At 35.7% G+C, this 24581-nt stretch overlaps 1 pseudogene; it reads right to left on the reverse strand.

Moving 5' to 3' along the window:
- The window catches only part of LOC140507839 (heat shock cognate 71 kDa protein-like), a 49695-nt pseudogene that overhangs the window by 22637 nt on the left and 2477 nt on the right, over nucleotides 1–24581 (reverse strand).

Raw genomic sequence — 24581 nt, forward strand, 5'->3', positions numbered from 1 at the left:
TCGGTTCCAGGGTGTAATTTACCTGGAGTCCTTGAAATTGTTTTTAAAGTTAGATAATTATATTTTAATATAATTGGTTTCTTTTGTAGTACTGTGCAATTTATTCATCTATTTTATGTATTTTAAAATATTCTGAGAAGAGATAAAGGCTTTGCCAGATGACAAAGAAGTACACAACAAAAAATATTTCAGAACTACCTTATTCTTTCTTTTTCTCTTTTTTCCTTTAAACAACATCACCATTCATTAATATTATTTAAGTAACTGAAAGAAGATAAACTCATGGGCTAACTTATTCTTCGATGACCCATTATACTAATTAAAAAAAAAATGTTTCTAGGATTTAAAGTCTACAATATGTTTAAAATACGTTTTATTTAAATTTAAAGTTTAAATTAAAATTTAAAGTCTACAGCATGCTTAAAAGAGGCATGTCAAGAATCCCTATAATGCATGAATTGCAACATGCAAAGTCTTATTCAGTTTTACATTGGGTTTGCTTTAGAGATCATTTAGTCCAAACTGTTCATTTATTGATGCGAGATTAAGGCCAAAAAGGAAAAGAGATTGGCTAAGATGACATAGGTAGTAAATAGCAGAGCTGAAGTTGAAGCCCTGATCTTTTCACTCCAAATTTCTGTGTTTTTTGATGCCTCTTGCTCTGTGGATCTCCCAATTTGTTAACATTGAGAGAATTTCTGACTCATTTCCCTTCCTCCACTGTGATTTCTGTTTCCTTAGTTTTTCATTGGATCTTTCTTCTCTCTCTACCTTTGGGTGTCCCCAAAGGCTCCATTTGGCCCCTCTTCTCTTCTGACTGTCCAAGTACTCCCTCAGGTGACATGCCAGGAAATGGAAGCAGGTGAGTGTGCTAAGATTACTTCATTAGGGAGTTTTTGTTTACCTCTAGGGGGCAATAAAGCTGGTTCATTGATTCTTAGCATTCAAGCAGGCAGGAGCACGTTAAACATCTTTAGAGCTAGACTAGGTGTGTTGTCAGACTTTCTTCTGGTCAAGAACTCTAATAATTTAAGGGAAGCAACATTCCTGACCTCTTATTTCACCTAGCACTTTTCACTTTGAAGTCATCTTGCTATTTTATGTTTTAGCCATTTTTGTAGTACATCCTACTCTTAGATTGTAAACTTCATGAGGGTCTGTTTAATCCATGGGACTAATCCTAGTTTCCTGAATGTAGTAGGCAGCTAATACACTTTGATTGTCAAATTAAGGAAAATTAATCCTATAAATAAGTAATCATTTTATTGTTCGTCTTGGTCTGCCCTTGTCTTGCTTCCTCTATAGAGTAACCAGGTATGCAAGGGATAGAGTGCTAGACCTGGAATTCAGATAGAGTTGAGTTTAAATCTGACTTCATATACTGTGTGACACTGGGCAAGTTACTTAATCCTTTTGTGTCTCAGTTTCCTGAACTGTAAAATGGAAATTATTACACCTACCCTGCAGCATTGTTGTGATGATCAAATGAGGTAATATTCGTAGAACACTCAGCACAGTATCTGATATGTAATAGGTGCCATATAAATACTTTTTCCTTCTCTCATGTATTTTCCTCAACACTGTACTTATTGTCCTCAGTCTCCTCAGCAAATGGATATTTCAAATAGATAATATAAATAAAGATTGAAGATTTATACAGCAAGTTAATACCCTTGAACTTTATAAATCTTATGAGCCAGAAACCTCTACGATCTTTCCTTTACCAAAAAAAAGGGGGGGAGGAAATAATAAAGATCAAAGGACCCACAGGAGTTATCTAGGCCAACACCTTTAGTTTACAGATAAGAAAAATGAAGGCCATAAAGGTCAAGTGATTTATCCAAGGTCACATAAGTAGTAAATAGAGTTATGGTGTATCAACCCAGGTCCTCTGATTACAAATCTACTGCTTCTGCCTCTACACAATTCAGGAGAATATGAGGAACATATCATTTCTCTGAAACCAAATGTCTTCCTGGAAACTTGTTTCTTCCCCTTTCTTCTCCTCTGGTTAGTGGTTAGAGGCCAATGAAAGCTATATGGGCAAAATGGCCCATTAACTTAGCTAATATTCTTAGGGAGTTAGGTATGTTGGAAAATGATTGTTTAATTCCATACATATACACTTGTCTTTTAAAAATCCCAGGTCACAACCAATCATTTTAATCAGGTAGTGATTTCTGAGAAAAATAAGGGAATTCTATATGACTCCCAAAAGTATAGAGGCTGTGGATTATATATAGAAATAGAATTACAGTTTCAAGCCTATATTTTCATACACTTTGAAAGAGGGCTGAAGCATATAAGGAAAATAATATTATTGTGGAAGGGCCATGTATATGCAGGTATAATATACCATGATTAGAGGTCACATGGAGGTTTGTTTAGATATAAATCTGAAAAAGTAACCATTATAGACTCTTATTAGGTTTTCTGAAAGAAGTATCCTAAGTTTGCCAAGAATGCTATTGTTTAAAACCTTTTTAGCAGCAGGGTTATTTCAGATCAGAAAGTAATAAATGCTATTATGTGAGCTAGTCAATATATTTTTCTCCTTAGAATATGGTAATGTGAGAGCCAACAATGCCTACATTTTTATTAAACCTTCCGAATTTTCTATCAGTTCTGGGAGCAATTGACTTTATCCGTATCTGGCTTTACCTCAAAATGATAATAGGAGAAAACTCCATTAACTCACTTAGAAAAACCAAAAAACGTTTTATTCTTTATATATTCAATTAATACCTGATTTAAAATGTCAGAGTTGGAGTATAAGAGCTTAAATGTTTCTTGGATCAATTAGTTAAGGGTCGCTATTATTTAGGAATGATTTAAAGGCTTTAAAACTGAATGTTAATATGAAATACATTTTTATTTTGACATTTGTTTATCAAATGTGAACTTGGAAATTTTGAAAATGGGGAAGGAAGCTACTTTTTAGATTATAGTTCACATTTTATTTAAGGTAAGGATTAAGGGGGGCAGAGCCAAGATGGCAAAGTAGAAAGATGTGCATACTCTAGCTCTTCCCCCACAACCCATAAAATACTTGTAAAGAATGACTTTCCACAAATTCTAGAGCAGCAAAAGCCACAGAATGACAGAGTGGAGGAGATTTTCAGCCCAGGGTGACCTGGAAGGCTGACAGGAAAGATCTGTCTCACTGGACTTGGAGCAGACCACAGCCCAGCCTTGATGGTGCAGCACCTGGAGGAGGAGGGCCACAGCAGGTCTTGGGGGCAGATCCCCGGCAGCAGCAGAGATTCTCAGATCACTCAACTCACAGGGGACAAAGACACTTCAAAGGTCAGTGAGAGAGCTTTTTTACCTGTGTGACAAAGGATCAGGGTCCTCCTCTAGCCCTGGCCCAAGGAGGTGATGGTGGCAGCAGCAGCAGCAGCAGCAGCAGCAGCAGCAGCACTCTCATCACATTTGACTCAAGGAAGAAATAACATGCACACTCAATTTGGCATGAAAACCTATCTTACACTACAGGAAAGTAGGGGAGAAGAGGATAAGTAGGGTGGAGGGGATGATGGAAGGGAGGGGAAATGGGAGGAGGGAGCAATTAGAAGTAAATACTCTTGGGGAGGAACAAGGTCAAAAAAGAGAATAGAAGAAATGGGGGAGAGGATAGGATGGAGGGAAATATAGTTAGTCTTACACAATATGACCATTATGGAAGCCACTGGCAGAACTACACATATATATCATATATTGAATTGCTTGCCTTCTCCGTGGGGATGGTTGGTAAGGGAGGAAGGAAGAGAAGTTGAAACACAAAGTTTTAGGAACAAATGTTGAGAATTGCTTTTGCACACAAGTGGGAAATAAGAAATACAGGTAATGGAGTATAGAAATTTATCTTGCCCTACAGGACAGAGAGAAGACGGGAATAAGGGAAGGGAGGAGTGTTAGAAGGGAGGGCAGATTGGTGGAAAGGGTAATCAGAATGCAAGGCATTTTGGGGTGCAGGAAGAAGAGAGATGGGGAGAATATTTGGAACTCAAAATTCTGTGGAATTGAATGTTGAAAACTTTAAATAAAAAAGAAATAAAGTAATGATTAAAGAAAATGATGCAATTGTGGCAAACATTACAAAAATGAATATTGCAAGCTATCAATAGTAATATTTGATATAAACTACTTATTACCTTATTGTTCACTAGTTCAATCATGTCTGACTCTTTGTGACCTCATGGACCACAGCATGCTAGGCCTTTCTAGCCTTCACAACCTCCTGCAATCTGCCCAAGCTCAAATTTATTAATTTTATAACACTGTCTATCTATCTCATCCTCTTCTGTCTTTTCCTTTTGCCTTTAATCTTCCTATCATCAAGGTCTTTTCCAATGAGTCCTATCTTCTCATTATGTGGCCAAAATTTTCAAGCTTCAGCACCAGTATTTGTTCTTTCTATGAATAGTCTGAATTAATTTAAGTATCAATTGATGTAATCTCTTTGCTGTCCAAAGGACTCTCAAAATTCTTTAGCATCAAGATTTTAAAGCAACAATTCTATGGTACTATAAATTCCTTATAATCCAACTCTCACAGCCATAAATTACTACTGGAAGAAAAGAACATAGCTTTGACTATATGGACCATTGTCAACAAGATTATGTCTTGTTCAGATTAGCCAGAGCTATTCTTCCAAGGAGCAAGCATCTTTTAATTTCATGACTGCAGAAGCCATATCTGCAATGATCTTTGAGTCCAAAAATATAGAATCTGACACTGCTTCCATTTCTTTTCTCTCTGTTTGCTGGGAAGTGATGGGGCAAGTTGCCAATATTTTAGTTTTTTAAAATGTTAAATTTCAAGACAGTTTTTACACTCTTCTCATTCACCCTCATTTTAAGGCTTCTTAATTCTTCTTTACTTTCTGCTATCAGAGTGATATCATCTGCATATCTGAGATTGCTGATATTTCTCTCTGAAAACTTAATTTTAACTTTTGATTCATCCAGCTTGGCATTTTGCATGATGTACTCTGCATATGAGTTAAATAAATAAGGTGATACTGTACAGCCTTGTTGTATTCCTTTCCCAATCTTAAACCAATCAGTTGTTACATGTTTGGTCCTAACTGTTGCTTCTTCACTGGCATACAGGTTCCTCAGGAAGCAATTAAAATGATCTAGTATTCATATCTCTATGAGGACTTGTCACATTTTTTTTCCTCCACACAGTAAAATGCTTTATGTAGTCAATGAAGTAGAAGTTTTTTCTGGAACTCCCTCACTTTCTCTGTTATCCAGAGAATGTTGGCAATTTGGTCTCCAGCTTCTATGCCTCTATGAAAACCAGCCTGCACTTCTGATAATTATCATTTCACATATTGTTAAAGACTCACTTGCAGAATCTTAACCATAATCTTGCTGGCATGTGAAATGAGCACAATTCTTCAGTGATCTGAGCATTGTTTGACATTGCCCTTCTTTATTATTTTTTTACTTTATTTTTTTAATTTTTCATTTTTTCATTTATTTATTTCGTTTTCAACATTCATTTCCACAAAATTTTGAGTTCCAAATTTTCTTCCCATCTCTCCCCTCCCCTCACTCCAAAACACCTTCCATTCTGATTGCCCCTTCCACCAATGAACCCTCCCTTCTAATACCCCTCCCTTCCCTTATCCCCATCTTCTCTCTTGTCCTGTAGGGCAAGGTAAATTTCTATATCCCATTACCTGTATGTCTTATTTCCTAGTTGTGTGCAAAATCAATTCTCAACATTTGTTCATAAAACTTTGCGTTCCAACTTCTCTTCCTTCCTCCCTTCCCACCCATCCCCACTGAAAAGGCAAGCAATTCTATATAAACGGTTTATGTGTAGTTTTGCAAATGACTTCCATGATAGTCATGTTGTGTAAGACCAGCTATATTTCCCTCCATCCTATCCTGCCCTCCATTACTTCTATTCTCTCTTTTGACCTTGTCCCTCACCAAGAGTGCCCTCCCTTCCATCATCCCCCACCCTGTTTATCCTGCACTCCCCAACTTTCCTATAGTGTAAGATAGAATTTCATACCAAATTGAATGTGCATGTTATTCCTTCCTTGAGCCAAATGTGATGAGAGTAAGCTTCATTTTTTCCCTCTCACCTCCCCCCTTTTCCCCTCCATTGGAAAAGCTTTCTCTTGCCTCTTATATGAGAGATAATTTGCTGCATTTCTCCCTTTCTTGTTGCAATATATGCCTCTCTCACCCCTTAACTCTATTTTTTTAGATATGATCCCTTCCGATTCAATCATCCTGTGCTCTCTATCTCTCTGTCTCACTCTCTCTGTTTGTGTGTGTGTGTGTGCGTGTGTGTGTGTGTGTGTGTGTGTGTGTGTGTGTGTGTGTGTGTAAAATCCCTCCAACTACCCAGATATTGAGAAACGTTTTAAGAATTACAAATGTTATCTTTCCATGTCGGAATGTAAACAGTTCAACTTTAGTAAGGCCTTTGTGATTTCTCTTTCCTGTTTACCTTTTCATGCTTCTCTTGATTCTTGTGTTTGAAAGTCAAATTGTCTTTTCATCAAGAATGCCTGAAAGTCCTCTGTTTCATTGAATGACCATTTTTTTCCCTGAAGTATTATACTCAGCTTTGCTGGGTAGGTGATTCTTGGTTTTAATCCTAGTTCCTTTGAATTCTGGGGTATCCTGTTCCAAGCCCTTTGATCCCTTAATGTAGAAGCTGCTAGATCTTGTGTTGTTCTGATTGCATTTCCACAATACTTGAATTGTTTCTTTCTAGCTCCTTGCAATATTTTCTCCTTGACCTGGGAACTCGTGAATTTGGCCATGATATTCCTAGGAGTTTCTCTTTTTGGATCTCTTTCAGGAGGTAATTGGTGGATTCTTTCAATATTTATCTTGCCTTCTGGTTCTAGAATATTGGGGCAGTTTTCCTTGATAATTTCCTGAAAGATGATGTCTAGGCTCTTTTTTGATCATGGCTTTCAGGTAGACCCATAATTTTCAAATTGTCTCTCCTGGATCTCTTTTCCAGGTCAGTTGTTTTTTCAATGAGACATTTCACATTATCTTCTATTTTTTCATTCTTTTGGTTTTGTTTTGTAATTTCGTGGTTTCTCATAAAGTCATTAGCTTCCATCTCTTCCATTCTAATTTTTAAAGAACTGGTTTTTTCAGTGAGCTTTTGAACCTCCTTTTCCATTTGGTTAATTCTGCTTTTGAAAGCATTCTTCTCCTCTTTGACTTTTTGGACCTCTTTTGTCAATTGAGCTGACCTATTTTTCAAGGTGTTATTTTCTTCAGCATTTTTTTGGGTCTCCTTTAGCAAGCTATTGACTTGCTTTTCATGATTTTCTTGCATCTCTCTCAGTTCTCTTCCCAGCTTTTCCTCCACTTCTCTTACTTGATTTTCAAAATCCTTTTGGAGCTCTTCCATGACCTGGGCCCATTGCGTATTTATTTAGGAGGTTTTGGGTGCAGAAACCTTGACTTTTATGTCTTCCCCTGATGGTAAACATTGTTCTTCCTCATCCAAAAGGATGGGAGAGAATACCTATTCACCAGAGAAGTAACCTTCTATCGTCTTATTTTTTTCCCTTTCGTGAGACTTTTCCCAACCAGTTACTTGACTTTTGGGTCCTTTGTCAAGAGTATGTTCTGGGGACTTGTAAGGTCTCAGTTCCTCCAAGGTGGCACAATCAAGGGACAGGAGTTTATTTCCTGGCCTGGCTCATGGTTGAGGTTCAGATCAGGTGCTCACTTCCCCCAGGGGCTCTATGCTGAGTGCTCCAACAATGGAACAATAGACACTGGCTGCTGCCTGCAGCTGCCAGCATCCCAGCTGCCACAGCTGCCACCTCAGCCACCACCTGGGGCTGGCACTAGGTGAGGACCCTGCTCCCTTCTCACCAAGTTGGAAAAGCCCTCTCACTGACCTGTGAAGTGTCTTTGTCACCTGTGGGTTGGGGAATCTGCGAACCTCTTCTGCTGCCACCCCTGAGGCCTGCTCTGGTCCTTCTCCTCCTGGCACTGCACATGTGCTGAGTTGTGCTCCAGTCCATGTCCAGTGCAACACACATTTCCCGTCAGCCTTCCAGGTCACCCTGGGCTGGAAATTTCCTCTGTTGTGTCATTCTGTCGCTTCTGCTGCTCTAGAATTTGTTGAGCATCTTGTTTACAGGTATTTTATGTGCCGTAGGGGAAGATCTAGAGTATGTATGTCTTTCTACTCCACCATCTTGGCTCTGCTCCCATTGTCCTCCTTTCGAATTTGGAAGTAAATTGATCTTTTCCAATCTAGTGGCCATTATTGGGTTTTTCAAATTTTCTGGCAACTTGAGTACAACACTTTAATAGCATCATCTTTTAGGGATTTAAACAGCTCAGTTGGAATTCTGTCACCTCCTTATTGTTAGTTTTGTTTCTGGCTGTAATGTAAATAACCACAGGCAATGAGAGTTAAAGATCTTCCCCCAATTAATAGGTCTCAGGTAGAGCCCATTCAGGGAAGCTTGATTAGAGGAGGCTTGTTTTGTAGGAAGGTCTAGGTCTACACCTTTTGTTAATTTCTAATGAGGCACTGTGTCATGAGGGTCTTGATACCCTAGAGCTCTGAAAAGTGTATAAATACTCTGAGATTTTGCTTTGGAGTTTGTTCTTTGGAATAAGGTTCCTGTGCCAGATGAAACTCTGGGTAGCTATTAAGGATCCCTCCTCCCCCTTGAAAACCCAAATGTTGGTGCTTCTGTCTCTGGTAACTATGTATGTATGAATTGGTCAGACAGTTGGATCTGTATGTTGATCTGTGATGTATGTACTACTCATGGTTAGACAGTTAGAAGCCCTATCTATTGGTCTTTCTTTCTCTCCTTGTATTTTCTCTATTGGTATATGTGATTAAAGAAGATTGTTACTCCTCAAAAGTTGCTTTCCTTTTAGAAAAGCAGATCTAAGAATTTGTGCTAGCAGGCCATCCTGGATGTGTCAGAGTGCTTGCTGCTACACTGGTCTTTTTGTTAACAATACTTCCTAAGGCCTACTTGACTTCATTCTCCAGGATGATTTGTTCTAGATCAGTAATCACACTATTGTGACATTAAGTGACATTAAGATCTGTTTTATATATTCTTACCACCTCTTCCTAATTTTTTCTACTTATGTTACATCCCTACCAATTTTGTCTTTTATCATACCTATTTTTACATGAAATGTTTCCTTGATATTTCTAATTTTCTTGAATAGATCTTTTGTTTTTCCCATTCTATTGTTTTCTTCTCTTTCTTTGCATTGCTTATTTATGAATACTTTCTTATTCTCCTTGCTGTTCTCTGGAATTCTGCATTCAGTTGGGTATATCTCTTTTTCCTCCATTCACATTTTCTTTCCTTCTTTCTTCAGCTATTTGTAAAGCCTCATCAGATAGTCAGTTTGCTTTCTTGTTTTTTTTCTTTGGGATGCTTTTTGTTGATGCCTTCTGTATAACATTGGGAAGCTCTGTTCATAGTTCCTCAGGGACTCTCTCTGCCAGGTCAAAACACTTAAATTTAATCATCACCTCTACTTCATATTCATAAGAAATGTTATTTAATCATACCTATGTGGTCTGATTGTCCCTACTCTCTTCAATTTAAGTCTAAATTTTTCAAGAAGAAGGTCATGATCTGAGCCACACTCCAAGTTTTGTTTTAACTGACTCTATAGAACTTCTCCATCTTTGTCTGCAAATGTATAATCAATCTGATTTTGATATTGACTACCTGGTGATGTCAATATATGGAGTTGTGTTTTGGGTTGCTGAAAAAGAAGGTTTGCTCTGACCAGCAAGTTATCTTGATAAAACTCTACTAGTCTCTTCCCTTCTTCATTTTGTACTACAAGGCTAAACTTGCCTGCGATTCCAGTTCTCTTTTGATTTCTTACTTCAGCGTTTCAAACCTCTATAATGAATTTGAATCTTTTTTGGTGTTATTTTTCAAATATTTTGTAGGTCTTCATAGAACAGATCAACTTTGACCTCTTCAACTCTTGGAGCATAGGCTTATAATACTGTGATGCTGAACAGTTTTCTTTGGATTCTAATAGATAACATTGTCATTTTTGAGATTATACTCCATTGCTGCTTTTTTGCATACTTTTATTGACTAGAAGGGCTGCTAGATTTCTTCTATGGTATTCTTGCCTACAGTAGTATATGTAATGATCACCTGGATTAAATCCATCCCTTCTCATCCATTTAAGTTCACTGACACCCAAGATGGCAATGTTTAATCTTTTCATCTTCTGTTTGACCATATCCAACTTACCTTGGTTCATAAATCTTACATTCCAGATTCCTATGCAATATTGATCTTTATAACATTGAACTTGCCTTTAGTCACCATACACACCTATATTTGAGAGGCCCAACCACTTCACTCTTTCAGAAGCTTCTTGTAGTTGTCTTCCAATCTTGCATATATATTAATAAAAGGAAGGAAACTATCTTTGTTAATGCAGATCAAATACCTACAACTTATGGTGTTGTATGAGTTCCTAGAACCTTGATTACTTAAGTGACTTGGGAAGGATCACAAAGCCAATATGTCAGGATTAGGATTTGAAGTCAGATTTTTCCCAGGGTTGTAACCAGTCTTCTATTCTGTATGTTGCATTTCGTCTCAATTACTAAAACAGATATAAAAGTAGACTTTTTTCAGCCAATGACCTCTTATGAATATATTAGTTGAATCTCTGGGTCACAACATTTGGATATTTTTGTCTATTGTATAATTCAAAAATGCTTTCCAAAGTGATTTACTGATTCATAGCTCCACTAATAATGCACATATGTGCCCATCTTCCCTCAACTCTTCCAAGATTGATTTCTTTTTAAAAATATTTTTTTCATTTTTGCCAGTTGGTTGGGTGTGTGTTAGGTGAAATCTTAGAAGCACAGAAAGATTTACATGAACTGATGCAGGGTGAAGTAGGCAGAGCCAAGAAAATAATATACATGATACTACAACAATAAAAACAATAAACATAACAATAAAAAGTTAATACTGCAAAGTTACAATGAACAAACAAGGCTCCAAAGGCACTCCCACCCCTCTCCTTTGTTAAGGTGAAAATTCTATGTTTATGAAACATTGCATTCATTTTCAGACTTTTTCAATGTACAGTTGGTCTTGCTGACTTCTCTTTCTTTTCTTCATTAAATTTTTCTTTAGGGGCAGCTAGATGAGCACAGAGAACCAGCCCTGGAGTCAGGAGGATCTGAGTTCAAAACTGGCCTCATACATTTGATACTTACTCATGTTCAAGTCACTTAACTCTGATTGCCTTGTCAAAATTTTTTTTTTATTTTGTTGAATAGATTTCTGGGATGGAGAAGAGATACTGGGACAAATTGTTGATGATAAACAATAGATGTCAATAAAAATAGCTATATATTAATTTTCTTTCTGCTATGCAAACCTTTATTAAGATCTTTCACTATTTTATGAATCTAAGGGTTATGAATTTATGAAGTAATATTTATATTGTGATACATGAAATAGTCATTTTCAATTTTCAGTTAGCACTCATTGTCTATTTTGGAGGGGAGGGGCAATTGGGGTTAGGTGACTTGCCCAAGGTCACATATCTGGTAAGTGTCAAGTGTGTGACGCTGTATTTGAATTCAGGTTCTCTTGACCCAAGGATTGGTGCTGTATCCATTGCACCACCTACTTGCCCCTGCACCCATTTTCTATTGGAAATAGTATGGCAGTTGGTATCACAGGGCCTCAGTCTGAATTTTTACTCTTTTACTTACTACATATTTGACCTGGATTTGTATATCCTAATCCTTCTGTGTCCAAGCCTCCTCTTCTATAAAATTAAATGTTCAGCTAGATGATCTGTAAGTTCTTTTTCAATTAAAAATCTATGTGTCTATAAACCTAAGATATTCAAGGTTAAAAGATGACACAAACATTCCTTGTAGAGATTTTAGGAGTTTTCCATAATTTTTTCTGATCTTATCATTGGAAATAAATATAGTCTTTGTCCTGAATTCCTGGAATAAAATTGAAGTCAGATGAAAGCTTAAGTCTTTCTGGGCCACTACCTAGCTTTGTGACACTGTCTAAATGTGTGAGTGTGTGGTGGGGTAGGGAAGGGAATTTTTCCCTTATTTGTCACATGAGGTTATTAGGTTAAATAATATCTAAAGCTTCATCCTGTGTTTTTAAAAATACTTTATACTTTTATTTACTTAATAGATTATGAAAACCATTATTGAAATTGAATAGTTATACTAGATAACCAACTTTCTTAATAAAATTATAACAATATTGTTGATAGATGGTCATCACAATTACTATATCTATGTATTCTAAGTTCTGGTCACTTTTTGGATCTAGAACTTTGATTATCATTTCACCTGAGATGATGGTAACTAAGTCTTGGGAATGTAGATTCACTATTCAAACTCAGAGGAGAGGGGACAATTTTAGCACTTATAAGGATAGATAAATTTGGCTGAGAACTGGGCATGGGTCACTCTTTTACTATAAGAGATGGGTTTATATCTCATACACAAAGGTTCCTTTATGAGTAGAGCCAGTCTTGGACAAAATTTTGAAGGAGATAAAGTTTGCCCTCACTTTTTTTTTTTTTTACCTCTCTTCTAATTCAAACCATCAGTGTCTTCATCCTTGTGTCCTCTTCCTCCACCTTCTCAATCAAAATCTGTTAATACTCTATATAACCTTAGGATAAGCCCTTCATCTCACTGATTTAGTTTCCCAACTTATGCTATTTTCTTTTTTTCTTTTGTGCTTAGGGTCACACAGCTAGTAAGCGTCAAATGTTCAAGGCTGGATTTGAACTGAGGTACTCCTGATTCCAGGTCCTGTGCTCTATCAATTTCATCCCTAGCTGCCCCACCTATGCTAATTTCAGTGAGGTAGAATGGCTTGGTGAAACAAGCTCCCCTCCAAATCCAATTACTTCTTGAAAATAAGTAATGAAGGGTACAACTGCCCTGGTCTAGTAATAAGAGTTGTCCATGTGGAGTGCAAGGACCTAGGGTCAAATCCTGCCTCAGTCGTGTTCATTTGACAAATCACTTAACCTTCCTAGGTCTCAGTTTCTTCAACTGTAAAATTACTGGTTTAGGCTAGATGCCCTTAAACACAGTGGTATGCGGAGTCAACTCGTATTATTAGCTCATGAGAGCTAATTCAGTGTGAGCATGTACAACTAAATAATTAGCAAATGTTACAAATCAGAGTTTATTGAATATTTTGTAGATTATCTAGACATTAAAGTTATGGAGAAAATGTTAGTAAGGCAGATGGAACTTGGATGTCTGTCATGTATACATTTTTAGAGAGTCTATTGTTAAATATTTGCCATCACTCCCTTTCTGCAAGGTTACCTCCGTCTGTAAATTTCTGATACTGTGATCCTTGCAGGATGATGCCATTATCCCCTACTTCATAAGAATTTCAGAGTCCTATTTTTGCAGAAAATTTTTAGGGACTGTATTCTCTCTAAGGACATTGATAGGCCTGTCTTACATAGTTTTTTTCTAATTCTATTTACCACGAAAAGCATTAAGAATAACTATTTTCACAGATTCAGTAGGTCTTATTTTTCTATGAATTTGTCCTAGCCAATTACTTTTGCTTCATGCAATAACTTAGAACAGCATTTTCAATACGTAATTGTACACATTTTAGTAATACTAAACATGTGATTCTTGTGAAATCACCAGGTTAAGCATATGTACAGTCCATATGAAGTTTAAAGTTATATCCCTTTGTGGTTGAAAATTCTAATGTAGTTTCTTACTGTCCACCATAGATATTGAGAATTCACTATAACTGATATGATTAACCATAAAATATTGACCTACAAAAGAGAAGTTTAAAATATGGGCATTTATAAAAATATGAATAAAGCATTCCCCAATCCACCCCCTCCTTCATCTTGGGACCAAGACAACTATCTGCTTTGCCAACTTGCTAATACTGGCACTGTTCTTCTATACCTTGGCAAGCCTTTTATGCCACCTTTCTATTACAAGCTTTGAGCATTGTAATTCTCAGGAGCACTCAGTGATACTAGCTATTCACTGGAAATTTACAATATTCTATAAATAGCACTTACCCAAATTTTAGAGTTGAGAAGAACGAGAATGATTGCAAAACCCAACAGGACTCCAATAGGAAGCTCAAAGAGTACCATTGGGAATGTTAAACAAGGATACAGCTACTTCATAGAATGAGGCTGATTCTCTGAATAATATTAGGAGAGGTCAGTACTACAGCTGCACATTTGATGAGCAGCTGTGTGAACTACTGAGAACAATGGATTATCTGATTGGCACTGGACCCAGCAGTGCCAACGTTCAGCAAAGCAGAATTTTTTTTAAAGAATGGGACAGTGTTAATGCTGCATCATGCTGTGGGCACACTATCAGCTGGATAGCTGCAAGAGGATAGGAAGAGTTGTTAGAATCACAAGCTCATATAGAAATTTATGGGGGGGGGGGATAGAAAGGAGAATGTTAAAGATGATAATGATGGTAACCCAGGAAGATAGTTCCGCCATGGACACTGAAAGAAGATAATATTTTTTAAATTTTAAGATTGTGAAAATGAAATTTCTCTGGAAGTTTGCCATAGAAAGGCAAAAGAATATACACAATTTCTTTTCTTTAGGTCGAGAGGTATCCTGGATTGTTATTAAGCCTTCATATCATGATGGAATCACACATTGGGGAAGGGATGTAGCAAAGAGGTAGCTTGTGATCCATGATATTAGGAGAAAGTGAATCAAAGCACTGACAAAGACCTGCCTATCTTTGTTAATGTAATGACTTAAGTGTTATATATGGTCATTCATTTATTTGGGTTGAAGATTTTTAGTTGAATGGAAAAGAAAATTTCATGGCACAAATCATCATTTTATTATTGTAGAACTCAGCAAGAGCAGATTTGTGTTTATTGGTTGGTCATTCAATCAGTCAACAAGCATTTCTTAAACTCTTACTATACATCAGGCTCTGAAGTACTGAAGAGAGATGAAAATAATCCCTGTGGTGAAGGAGCCTTATATTCTATGGAATACCCCAAAGGGACATTTTGCTGTAAGAGCTTGCTTTATAGTAATTTAGTGAGTTTAGTTTTTCTTCAGCATGACTGTCCCTTCGAGTAATGCCACTACTACCATAGTTTCCTCTTTCCAATCTTACGGCAATGACTATTTTATGTAAACCAATTTACATATTTTCTTGAAGACATGTAGTCTGGTGGAAGTGGCAAGCTGTGATGTGGTTCTCCAGAAAAGCTGGCATATTCCATAGAATATAAAAGTAGAAATATAATTTCTTTGTGTTTAGTTCAGTGGAATGTAAACCCTTTAAAGGAAGAGATAATGTTTTCATTTGTTTTTAGCCTAAAAAAGTGATTTACACAAAGTAAAGAGAGGGACTAGGAATGAATCTGATTTCATTGGTGTGAGGAAATCCCAGATGAAGAAACTCCCCCTGTTGGTGCAGGCCTTAACCTTCTCTGTAAATTCTTAGAATGTTGCATTGAACAAGGGATTTAATGATATTAACAACAAAATTTCACATTTATATAGCACCTTAATATTTGGAAAGCATTTTACATGTTTTACCTTATGACAAGCCTATAAGGTAGGTGCTATTATTATTCCCATTTTGTAGATAAGGTAACTAAGGCTGAGAGATGAAATTTGTCTTGTGTCACAGTCAGTATGTAGGAGGGACAGGACTTGACAGGGAGTGACTGGGTCTTCCTGAGTCTGAGGTCATTATGTTGCCACTGATAAACATCTAATACATGTTTAATGCATCGTTATATTATTGATGTAAATTGAATTGAGTTAAATCCATCTTCATGGATATAACAGCAATGTTAATTGTCAACTGGAATGACCGTTCTGCAGAATTTCTAGGTGAAGGAGAAGAAGGAAAGGTTATATATACTTAGAGAAAAGTACTGATAAGTGTTTAACAACCAGTTTTGTAGTGGAGGGAATGATTGTACAACACACTTAAAAGTTTAATCTTCATTTTTGGTATTTTCTTAATGACTTTCTTAACTCCAGACAATCAGGAAAACAGTGAAAACATGCCCTTAAGATTTTTCTATTTCCAAAGTGTGAATGTTCACACTGAAAACTTAATAATTGGTCTTGTGAGTTGGTACAAGCTGGCTCCAGCCCACATTTGCATAGACTGTATGAATTGTAGGCACATACTAGCTTCACTAAGATTTGCTAAGCTTCTTAGGGGAAAGTTAACACCAAATTCAATCTCTCTCTTTCTCTCTCTCTCTGTCTCTCTCTGTCTCTCTATCTCTCTGTCTCTGTCTCTCTCTCTCTCTGTCTCTGTCTCTCTCTGTCTCTCTGTCTCTGTCTCTCTCTGTCTCTCTGTCTCTCTGTCTCTGTCTCTGTCTCTGTCTCTGTCTCTCTTTCTCTCTCTCTCTCTCTCTCTCTCTCTCTCTCTCTCTCTCTCTCTCTCTCTCTCTCTCTCTCTCTCTCTCTCTCTCTCCCCCCCCCCCCCCATTCCCCCACTACATTGATATCCACTTTCCTCAAACCTGAAAATTGTCAATTGGCATCAATTCATTAGGGGCAGTAGGGGCATCTAGAGTTATATATGTGTTGAGAATTAAGAAGTAAAATACTATTTCAAGTTAGAAAGTGTAGTTTGGTTACCTTTCCTATTCAGTTGATCTTTGGAAATATTTCTTGCATGCACTAAATTCATCTTCCACTTTTCTCATATAGCATTTTCACAGGGGAATTTTCACAATCTTGGGTCACTATTTCTACCTCTCTGATAACAACCTTTACCTCATTTCAATGGAATTTCATATGCTGAGTCCAGTCATCTCCCTGGTCCTTTGAGCCTTTTTATTAACTTGTGTTTAACTAAGCAGTTTTCATGCCTTATAGTAGATGCTCTTAGAGTATGTCTATGTTTAGGTAAACTGTCTTGTAATTTTGTCTCCCATTGTCATGTGTATGAATTAGATAATGATACCACTGGAATTTTTTGTGTTTCTATTAGGGAATATCGTTCGATGGTAATCCTTTATTGATGAGAAATTTTCTCTATTTTGACACTCTTTCTAAGAGATATTTGTGTGATACAGTGGAAAGAATGGTGGACTTCAGGTCAGGAAGAACTAAATTAAAATCCTATCTCAGATACTAAATAGCTATGTGACCCTGAGAAGGTAATTTAACCTTTCGCAGCCTCAGGTTCCTCATCTGTTAAAATGGATGAGGGGTAATGACATCATTTAGAAGCAACTCGTGGCTCAGTGGATAGAGCACTGGACCTAGAGTCAGGAAAACCTGTGTTCAAATTCAGCCTCAGAGACTTCCTAGCTGTGTGATCCTGGGGAAATCACAACCTCTGATTGCTTGACAAAATGGATCCACTAGAGTGGGAAATGGAAAACCATTCGGGTATTTTAGACAGGAAATCCCCAAATGGGATATGAAGGGTTGAATACTGCTAAAATGACTGAACAACAATGGCAGTAGCATCTACCTCCAGGGGTTGTTATAAAGAACAAATGAAATAATGTGTAAAATGCCTTGCAACCCTCAAAGTGTTATATAAATACTACCATCATCATCATCATCACTATCTTCATGATTCACAACAATGTACAGAGTATTATATTATTTCACTTGTCTTTAAACTCTTTAGATGAGCAGCCAATTGGGTATATTAATTTAGTAAAATTCTTTTTGTAGTGTTTCAGGAAAGCATTCTCAAGTACAGATGCAGCTGGGAATTATCTTATGAGACAATGAGAAGCAGAAGATTCCAGATATAGAATGAGTAACAGTAAAGCTAGTATGCAGAATGTTGAATATGTATAATACTCATATGTATGTAATATTATATATAATTATAGATGTAGCATATAATTATATATAATATTTAGGTATAATACATATTTTTTCTTTTCTACATTGAATAGCTGGGGCTACCACTTAACAGAAGCTCAAATTCCTAGGTTTAGGAATTTAGAGATGTGATCCAATCATAGGAAGTAATCTCAAGCTTATGTACTTTGGTATAGGGTCACATAATGTTAACAATGGAAGAGACATTGAGATCATTGAATCTAGTACCCCCATTTTAAAGATGAAGGAGCTAAAAGCTAGACAGAGGAGGTGACTTCCCAAAGGTGCACAACTACCTAATGCCAGAAGCAGAATTAGGACCTATACATTCTAAGTCCCAGTTCCATAATCTTTTCAAGGTCACCAAATCAGAACTGTACAATTGGCAGAAAAAGAATGTCAGCCTTATAAATGCACCAATACCTTTATTTAAAAGATTGAGTGTATATTATATTCTTTCCAGAAAATCAACAAACTGACTCAGCAAAGGCAATAATCATTCGTTAGGCACTATGAATGAGTTTGTGAGTGAAGAGATCACAACACAAAGATCAAAATAACATAGTACCTAACCTCAAGAAATTTTAACATTTTGTGAAGGTGATAGCTACCTTCTAGCGATACTGATTGGTTTCAAGAGTCAGCTTTCAATATTAGTGTTATTAGAAGTTGGGATAAGTGAAATTCACAAACACCAATCCTCCGAAGTAGCCATCAGTTATAATCTCTGCCACTGGGGAATTTTTTCCCCATGACAATGATAAATTTACTTATACCAATAAATTTGACTAGATAACCTTTAGTATCTCTTCTGGCTTTCTATCTATGAAAAGTTAATTTCATAACAGAGAGGTTACATTATATAAGAGGAGACAATAAATGAAGAATAGTTGTCAATACAACATTATCAGAATGATAAAGGAAATAAAAATATCAACAGTGAGTACGTCATAGATGTGAAAAGCTTACGTGCTTTTCTTCTTCTTTTGGCTGCTTTGGTTTTGTTAGTACAAACACTTTAATTTTGTGTAATCTAAATGATCTCTTTTGCCTCCCATGAGCCTCTCCATCTCTTGTTTGATCATGAACTCTTCCATATATCATCAAATGATTTTTCCTTGCTTCCCTAATTTGTTTATGACATCACCTTTTATGTGTGATTCATATACTCATTTTGCTTTTATCTTGGTTATCTTTTTATCAATACATTGTGAGATAGTGTTCTATCCTTAGTTTCTTCCAAACAACTTTCCAGATTTCCCAGAAATTTTTGTCAAATAATGAGTTCTTGTCCCAATAACTTGGATTTTGGGGTTTATCAAATATTAGGTTGCTTTGCTCATTTGCCTTTATATATTGTGTACTTAATCTATTCCACTGTTCATCCACTGTATTTCTTATCCAGTGCCAAATGGTTCTGATGATTACCACTTTGCAAAATATAGTTTGAGATCTGGTACTACGAAGCCCCCTTTCTTCATATGTTTTTATATGTTTTATTCTTTCCCCAATATTCTTGACCTTTTGTTCCTCCAGATGAATCTTAATTTTTAGCTCTATAAACCAATTTTTTCATAATTTGATTGGTATTCACTGAATAAGTACATTAATTTAGGTATTATTATTATTATAATTTTTGGCCTGGTCCACCCATGAGCATTAATATTTTTCCATTTGTTTTGATCTGTATTTATTGGTGTGAAAAATGTTGTATAATTATGTTCATATAGTCACTACGTATTTTTTGGCAAATATTTTATACTGTCTATAGTGATTTCAAATATAATTTCTCTTTCTATCTTTTCCTGTTGGGTTTTGTTGGCACTATATAGAAATGCTGATGATTTGTATGGGTTTATTCTATTTCCTGCAACTTTGCTAAAGTTGTTAATTGTTTTGACTAGTTTTTTAGTTGACTCTCTAGGGTTCTTTAAGTAAAATATCATATGATTTTTGTTGTTGTTGTTATTGATTTGGAAAATTATGGTTATTTTTTTCCTGATATTTAATCAGCCCAGAATTCCTGGCATAAATCCAGTCCAGTTGTAATGTATGATATTTGTGATAAATTGCTGTAATCCTTGCTGGTACCTTATTTAAAAAAAATTATATCAATATTCATTAAGGAAATTGATCTATAGTTTTCTTTTTTCTTTTTCTTTTATTCTATCCAGTTTAAGTTTCAAAACCATATATGTATCTTTCATAAGACTCCTTTTTACCCATTTTTTCCAATTTACTTAATATTGAAATTAATTGTTCTTTAAATGTTTGGCAGAATTTTCTGGTAAATTCATCTTATCCTAGTCTCTCCTCGCCACCCGGGAGCTCACTAGTATTTTATTCAATGTCTTTTTCTAATATAGAGTTATTTAAATACTATATTTCCATTTCTGTTAACCTGGGCATTTTAACTTTTGTAAATATTCATCCACTCCATTTAGATTGTCAGTTTTATTGATACATAGTTGGATGAAATAAATCTTAATAATTGCCTTAATTTTATCATCATTGGTTGTGGAGTCACCCTTTCATCTTTGATTCAGATAATTTGGTTTTCTTTTTTAAATCATATTTGTCAATTGTTTATTTTATTGTCTTTTCATAAAACTACCTCCTTGTTTTACTCATTAATTAAATTTTTTTTAACTTTCAATTTTATTAGTGTCTCCTTTGATTTTTAGAATTATTGTTTTGGTGTTTAATTGGGAATTTTTAATTTATTTTTTTTCTAGTTGCTTTAGTTGCATGTCCAGTTCTTTGATTTGTTCTTTTTTTCTTTTTATTTATATAAGCATTTAGAAATATCATTTCTCCCCCCAAGTACTGCTTTGTCTGTATCCCACAGATTTTAGTATGTTGTCTCATTATCTTTAATGAAAATATGAACCATTTTATAATTTATTCTTTTACCTAATGTCTTTTAAAAAAATCTTCTCTAGTCCCTTACTTGAAGTCTATGTGTTTCTTTCTGTTTCATGTGCATCTCTTATTTTTTTTTTTTGGATTCTGGTTTCTAATTCATTTTGCCACACACTTCCTTTCTATGAGCAAGTTTATCCCATTCGCATTTACAGTTACATTGCTAACAGTCTATTTCCTCCATCCTATTCTCTTTAATTTATCATTCTTTTTTTATCCTTTGCTCTTTTCAAAACTTATTTTACTTCTGACCACTGTCCCCTTAATATACCTTCCCTTTGTTCCATTCCGCTTTTCTCTTAGCCCAATAATGGATTTTCCTACCTAATTCTGTGTATATACTCTTTCATCGAATCAGTTTATAGAAGAATGAGATTCAAGCACTGCCCACACTTTCCACCAATTTTTCCTTCATTGTATAAAGTCTTCCCTGTGAAACTTTTTTATATGAGATAATTTCCCCCATTTTTCCTCTCTCTCTTTTCCCTTGTCCCAATGTATTATTCTTTCTTATCCTTGTTTTGAGATTATCCCAATATTATAGTCATGGTATTGTGGGTACATCCATGTGCTCTATTTAAATAGACTTTTCTTCTTTCTGTCCTTATGATGATAAAGTTCTTAGGGGATTCACATACACACACATCCATGTATATGTGTGTGTGTGTGTGTATGTGTGTGTGTGTTTATGTATGTATTTCCCACGTAGAAATGTAAACAGTTGAACCTTATTAAGTCACTTGAGATTTCTAATTCATATTTGCCATTTTATGATTCTCTTGAATCTTGTTTGAATGTTAACTTTTCTGTTCAGCTTTGATCTTTTCATCAGAAGTGCTTGAAAGTTCTGTATTTCATTAAATATCTCTGTCCCACCTCCTCATGAAGTTATACTTAATTTTGCTGGGTAGTTTATTGTGACTTTTAATCCTCACTCCTCTGTCTTCTAGAATATCATATTTCAAATCCTCCTCTCCTTTATCATGGTAGCTGCTAAATCTTGTGTGATCTTAGCTCTGTGGTATTTCAGTAATATCTTTCTGTCTACTTTCAGCATTTTCTCCTTGATATAGGCACTTTATATTTTGACTATAATATTCCTGGGAATTTTTATTTTGGGAATTCTTTTAGGAGATGACTGGTAGACTATTTCAATTTCTACTTTGTTTTCTGATTCAAAGATATTTGGGCAGTTTTTCTTTGTAATTTCTCAAATTTGATGTCTAGACTCTTTTATATCATGGCTTTCAAATAGTCCAATAATTCTGAAATAAAGTCTCCTCTACTATTTTCAAGGTCACTTTTTTTCCTGCAAGATATTTAATGTAATCTATTTTTTCATTCTTTTGACTTTGTTTTATTTTTTCCTATATGCAACATAGAATTATTAGCTTTTATTTTTGCAAATCGAAATTTAAGAAATTATTTTCTTTATTATTTTCGTACTTCTTTTTCCACTTCTCCAATTTTGATTTTTAAGAAAGTATTTTCTTTTGAAATTTTTGTACCTCTTTTAACAAGTTGACAGTTTTTTTTTGTTATTTTCTTGCATAGCTCTCATTTCTTTTCCTAATTTTTCTTCTAGCACTTCTTTAACTTTTAAAATAATATTTCCCTCTTTTTGAAAATTGCTAGAGTTTTAGGAATTCTCATTGGGCTGGTGACAAATCTTCATTTTTATTTGAGGTTTTTCCTGTAGAAGTTTTTAAGTCATTGTCTTCTGAGGTTGTGTCTTGATATTTCTTTTCACCAGGGAAGCTTTTTATTATCAAGTATGTTTTTTTTTCTTTGCTCATTTTTATAGCCTAATTCTTGACTATGCACTTAATATTGGACTCTGCTTACCTCTAGAGGTTGGAGAGATATCTGACCAAGCTTCTATCCTTTATGACCTTTTGCTGATTTCACAGATCAGTAGGAGCTTATACATTTTTAGTTCTCTCAATGAAGTATCTGAAGAAACATCTTCTGTTTGTCCTCCTGGTCTGTACTCTAATCTTTACCCTGATAGGGATCACTAATGACCATTACAGTTCCTTTTTCTGTCCTGGGACTATGATCCAGATCTGAGTAATAGGAGGCAGAGATGTCAGATGGTACATGCTCCTACCCCTTGAATTAACATAGGTGTTCTCTGGGATATCTTTCTTACCAGGTTTTTGGTCTTTTTATCCTCACTATGTGTTTGACCACTCCTTGTTGCTACTGCTGCCACCACAGCCATGTTCCTGCCCAACTTTGACCATAGAGTCTACAGACCTCTCTTTCAGTCTTCCTAAGATACCTTGAGCTATAAAAATAACTCACTATGATTTTTAATTGGCTTTCCAGCCTGCAACTTAGTGAGATATATTTTTAACTTATTTTTGAGATGAATTGTGTTGAGTGACCTTGGAAAATGTAGCTTTAAGACTGCCATCTCAATGCTATCTCCTCTGTACAGTGTTTTAAGGTTCCAAAACCCCTTGGAAATTTTATCTTGCTTTATCCTCATAATAGCACTGGGAGGGAGGTGCTATTATTATTATTATTATTATTTCCAGTTTACAGGTGGGGGAAGAAGAGAGAGAAATAAGGGCGGAGAGAGAGAGAGAGAGAGAGAGAGAGAGAGAGAGAGAAAGAGAGAGAGATTGTGTCTGAGGCAGGATCTTAACTCAGGTCTTCTGAGTTTTAAGTCTAGCACTCTATCTACTATGCCATCTAGCAATAGTCTAAAGAATAGTTTCTTTTTAAAAAAGATCATAAAATGCAGAGCAAATTTCTTCAGAATAGATTGGAGAAACTTCCCTTGAGTGTAAAAAGAAACCAAGTTATTTCTGATTTGTAATCATTTATCCAGTCCTCTGTTTTGCTGCCAATCTCTTGCGTCTTTCCTTAGCAATAGTAAGATGAATATCTATTCCTTAGGGCAGAGATATTCAAGATTTGTTAACTTTTCAATAAGAAAAAATGTTTAAAAACCTTGAGATAGAACAGTTTCTTTGGCTTCATGTACATGGATGACATCAAAAGAGCTAAGTTACCTTTTGCAGTTCATGAACATACCAATTTGACCAAAATTATGTCACTATTCATAGGTTATCAGTATCAAACTTGATGAAAACAGTTGTATTGCCAGTCTCTAAATCAGTTTGGATGACATCATTCCCCCCCTTTTTTGAGAGAATTTAGGTAATGACTAGTATGTTTATCATGGGTCACCAGATAAGGAGAAGCTTTTGTGCCCTCCATGGTCTTTCTCATTTTGCATAATTTATAATTCACGCCTCTGCTGATTCAATGCAAAGCAAAATTGGGTTACAATGTAAAGCAAAATCCCCTTGTTAGTTGGTCTTCTGAATACTGAAGACATCCATAAAGCCAAAATGATGTGTAATGTCATAATCCACCTTACCATCATTCTCGATTAATCTCTGCATGCAGATCTTTACCTCATCTCCTGTCAGGACACATTTCAATCTGTTTCTATGGAAAATCATGAGTTGGAAAAACTTGCTCAGCTTGTGGGAGCCTGTTAGTGGTATGGGTGAAAAATCCCCTGCCAATTTGTCTAACATCAATACTTTGGTGCTATAACATGATTCACTTTCTTTTTGAGACCAGAAGCTATGTATCTGTTGAAGTCTCAATCAATAGCATCACAGACAACACAGTCCATTGGGTTTCTTATAAATCCTTCAATAATGGAGGACACAGACTGATCACTTTTGGAGACAAGAACTGCTCTTCTATCTTGACAGAAACAGGACCTGGTTTATACAGGAC

The sequence above is a fragment of the Notamacropus eugenii genome, chromosome 5, assembly GCF_028372415.1.
Source record: "Notamacropus eugenii isolate mMacEug1 chromosome 5, mMacEug1.pri_v2, whole genome shotgun sequence".
NCBI lineage: Eukaryota > Metazoa > Chordata > Mammalia > Diprotodontia > Macropodidae > Notamacropus > Notamacropus eugenii.